The following is a 4,688-nucleotide window of genomic DNA, read 5'->3' as shown; positions in this document are numbered from 1 at the left end:
TGTATTCTCCCAGCCACACAACTTTTTTAAAAATCCTTCAAATTTACAATTGATGCTGGTGATGTGGGAGTTGGAGCTGCACTAAAGCAGGAAGATGAGGATGGATTTGAATGGTCAATTCGCTACTTCTTAATATCCATCAGAGAAAAAAAACTCTACTATTGAAAAAGAACTATTGAGTTTGGTAACGGCCTTACAGTATTTTAATATTTATGTGATGAACTATGTGTTGGAGACAGTTTTGTACACGGACTACAACCCTCTCACACTTTCGGAGCGATTTTAAGCCAAAAATATAAGACTATTTCATTGCAGTCTTATGTATAGACTTTTATTTATCAAATTGAACATGTTCCAGGTCATAAAAATGTGATAGATGCATTATTGTGGAGTTAAAAGAAAAGGTGTAGACAAAATTTGTCTGCATTGATTCCAATGTTATATATGTGTGCAGAAGTAAAATTAAATGTATAACTTAGATTAATGACATATGTATTTCATCGTAATGGTATTAAGAATTAAAAGGAAAAAACGAAACCATGTCTTCATTACGATGGTTCACTTTTTTCTTAAGGGGGGAGGTGTCACAAAGTCAAAAGCCTGTATGTTCACTTTAAATAAAAAGTGTTTTCTGAATATTGAAACAAACTTAAAATGCATGCTCAGCTGCCTGAATGGAAAGGCTTGGAGTTGTGCTGTTCCAAAATAGATACATGTAACAATTGGCTGTTAAATGGATACCTGGGTTTTGGTTGTTGTTTTGGCAACAATTCAAATTATACCAATTAGTTTAAATTATGGTCAGGATACTAAAACCTAACTGAGTTTGAAATGTAGACAACATTGCTAATTGAGATGGTATGATGTTGGGAATATTAAAAAAGCAGGCATTTTGAGAATTGGTCAGAGACCAACTGGCATCGATCAGCCGAGCAACTGCCGTAGAGCCAGAGAGCGAACTGACTATCTAAAATCTTGCGCTCAAAGAGATGAGAACACACTCTCTATCAAAGATACCTTTTCATGTAAAACATCCTCACAGTAAAAAGAAAGAAGAAGAGCCAGGGAGTTCAGTAGATGGAAGATTGAAGACAAAGACTAGGAGAAAGTGAGGACCTCAGATGTGGAGATCAGAGTGGAGAGTGTAGTGCTGGAAAAGCACAGCAGGTCAGGCAGCATCCAAGGAGCATGGGAATCAACGTTTCGGGCATAAGCTCTTCATCAAAAAGACAAAGGCGGCCTGGTCTTGAGATTAAGTTAACGTAATGTTTAATAATTGTAGTATAGGAATTTTTTTTTAAAAAGTTGGTGTCAGATACTAAGTAGTTAGGAAAAGTGGGGGGCTTGGATTTATGAATAGTTTTTCTTAGTGTTCACTCTTAGAGTTTGAAAATAAATTGTTATTTTTCCCTTAAATAGTGGAAATTAGGAATTCTCTGTCACTCACATTTTAACAGATTCTGAAGTGATGTGAACTTTAACTAACAGAGCGGTTTGACCTCCATGTGAGAAAAGAGACAGAGAGAAGGAGTGGCTGTATGAGAGAGAGGGAAAGGGACAGTGAGGGAAAGAGACACAGAGACATTGAGACAGACAGCCGGGGGTGGAGGGAGGGCAATGTGAGAGAGAGGGAGAGAGACACAGTAAGACAGAGAGAGAGTGTAACAGTGGGGAGACAGACAGAGAGGAGCAGTGAGGATAGATTAGGGTGGTGCTGAAAAAGCACAGCAGGTCAGGCAGCATCGAGCAGCAGGAAAATCGACGTTTCGGGCAAAAGCTCCTCGGATGCTACCTGACCTGCTGAGCTTTTCCAGTACCACTCTAATCTAGACTCTGGTTATCAGCATTTGCCGTCCTCACTTTTGCCTAGAGAGGAGCAGTGAGACAATGAGAACATAAGATAATAATTAGGTGCAGGAGTAGGCCAACTGGCCTTCAAGCTTGCTCTACGATTCAATAAGATCATGGCTGATTTTGTTTTTGTGGCCTCAGCTCCACTTACCCGCCCTCTCACCGTAACCCTTACTTTCTATCAGGAAGAGAATGGGACAGTGAGAGAGAGGAGAACAGGGAGAGGGAATGACATTGAATCAGAGAGAGAAAGTCAGAGAAAAAGATGGACAAAATGAGGGAGAGAGAGTGAGAGGAGAACAGTGAGGGGGTCAGTGACAGAAAGAGAGGGACGGATGGTAAGAGAGTGAGTGGCAGTGTGAGCACGAAAGGGACAGAGAGATTGTCCGAGCGATAGACATCAGAGAGGGAGAGACTGTGTGATGGAGGGACGGAGAGAGAGGGGCAATGAGACAGCAAGGAAGAGAGAGAGGATCAGTGTAACAGAAAGAGTGATATGGATTATTATCAAGAGAGAGAGAGGGGGACAGTTTGTAAGAGAGGAAAAGAAAGTGTCAGTGAGGAGAACTGTAACACATCCTCAGTCTGTTCTCTTAGCAACAGGTGATATGGAAAGTGTAATGGAATTGGGAGAGGTAGGAGATTGAAAAGGTAGAGAGTGTGCAAGAGGGAAATTGAGTAAAGGAGAAAGGTGGAGAGAGTGGCATGAAAAAGAGACAGAGAAAAAAGGAGCATGCAAGGCTGAGGAGGACATTGTTAGAGTCGGAAGAGATCGGGAGCAAGATTGAGCAGGGGAGAGAGTTGAATTATGCCATGGCCAGCCTAGGGTGGATGATACCAGAGGTAAAAGCAAGGGCAGAGTGACTTCAACCCAACTCCTGATTTTCGCATTGGTCCCCGTTTAGTCTGTGAGGACCAGGACTTAGGGTTGTGTTTGTCTTTCTCCAGCTCAACTTCTTCAACACAAAGACAAATAGCAAAAAATTTTGTTCTGCTGCTTGGCATTATTTAGTGAAAATTTTTATTCTTTAAAAATTGAAACTACAGGTGCAGACAGTGGATGGTGACTTTTTTTCAGTCGCCTCTGAGTTGAAAGTAATGTTGAAATATGTCTTTGCAACCTGTTGTATATGTTTAGACAAGACAGCACAACATTCACTGTTATTTTCATGAAAGACTGCTTCATTGCTGCAAAAATGGAATTGAAGTGAGCAAACCCTGGATAGATTGATTAATGACTGAATTTGATTGATTGGTGAATTTGATTAAAGGGATATTTCAGCACAGTCTTTAGCTGCTGCCTGTACTTAGTCTGGGTAATGGCATAAATCGCAGTGTTTGTGCAGCAACTGAGGAGCTGCAGCATGAAGCCTAATTCCTGCATAAAGAGATGTAGATAAGCAGAGCCATATCCAAAATAATTCATCCGGTGCCATAGAGAATAGACCATTAATGTTGAACATAACAGGATGAAATTGGCTGAAATCACAAATAGTAAAATGATGGACTTTTTGCGACTCTTCATTTCGGTATCACACTGAATGTCCCCGTTGGTGTGAGCTCGGAGTCTCCTGCGGGCTCTGCTGGTCACTAAAATGTGTCTGACGGTGAAAACATTGAGCAGCAGAATCACGAAAAATGGGAGAGCTGGGTTTAGAATATGGTGGAGGAACTCGATTGTGACCCAGACTGGAGAGTGATAAACATTGTTTGTTACAGAACAAAACCAGGGGTCGTTTCCCAGCCAATACCGAGCCGTGAGCATAAAATACCAGGAAATGTTCTTTAAACAGCTCAGCACAGTCACTGCTCCCAGAACCACAGCCGCCGTTTTCTCACTGCAATATTTACTTTTCAGCTTCTGGCAACAAATGGCCACAAATCGATCAAAGGTGAAAGTGACTGTGAACCAGACAGAGCAGTCAGTGGCTGCATAAAGCAGGACGGCGTGGATATTACACACGGGGATGTCCAGTAGGAAATAAAACTGTTCCTGAAAAACAATGGGAATATGCCTCAATATCAGGTCGAGGATAATGACCAGTAGATCCGCCACTGCCATGGCCCCCAGGTAACGACTGACACATGGAGATAATCCACAATCTTTATAAAGCAGGACTTAGATCGTCACTGCATTAACTGTGAGGAAGGAAAACAAACACATTATACATCAACTTGGAGGCAAAGTTACCAGTTATATTGATGACACAGTGAGATTTTCAAATGAGTCATTGATTAGATTACTTACAGTGTGGAAACAGGCCCTTCGGCCCAACAAGTCCACACCGACCCGCCGAAGCGCAACCCACCCATACCCCTACATTTACCCCTTAAACCTAACACTACGGGCAATTTAGCGTGGCCAATTCACCTGACCCACACATCTTTGGACTGTGGGAGGAAACCGGAGCACCCGGAGGAAACCCACGCAGACACGGGGAAAATGTGCAAACTCCACACAGTCAGTCGCCTGAGGCGGGAATTGAACCCGGATCTCTGGCGCTGTGAGGCAGCAGTGCTAACCACTGTGCCACCGTGCCGCCCACGGCACGTAATCAGAGATTTACTAAATAATTAGTGCTGAAATATTGATATGATGAGTTTTGAATTTTTGACAAAAGTGTGACGTAACACAAAAGAAGTACTCCCTCCCCAAACACAGAGACACCGTCTGCTCTTATGGATGTGTGTCTAGAACATTCCTACACACTCGATCACCCAAGAGCAGACACAGGTCATTTCTTTACAGTTCCTAATACAGAAGGTGAAAACGTTGCTGTTCTGAAGGATTCTCTCCCCATTCCCTGAAGGCAATGGAGGTTGAAAACTTCTGTCTT

General features: G+C 42.4%; 1 pseudogene; it reads right to left on the bottom strand.

Moving 5' to 3' along the window:
* Positions 1 to 2,920: 2,920 nt before the first annotated feature.
* LOC148141481 (uncharacterized) lies at positions 2,921 to 4,015 on the bottom strand (annotated as a pseudogene).
* Between the last annotated feature and the right edge of the window lie 673 nt (positions 4,016 to 4,688).

The sequence above is a fragment of the Chiloscyllium plagiosum genome, unplaced genomic scaffold (assembly GCF_037043375.1).
Source record: "Chiloscyllium plagiosum isolate Xiang-an unplaced genomic scaffold, Cpla_swu_hap1 HiC_scaffold_33, whole genome shotgun sequence".
NCBI lineage: Eukaryota > Metazoa > Chordata > Chondrichthyes > Orectolobiformes > Hemiscylliidae > Chiloscyllium > Chiloscyllium plagiosum.
Note: the sequence above shows the minus strand (reverse complement) of the source record. Positions and strands in the feature narration are given on the sequence as shown.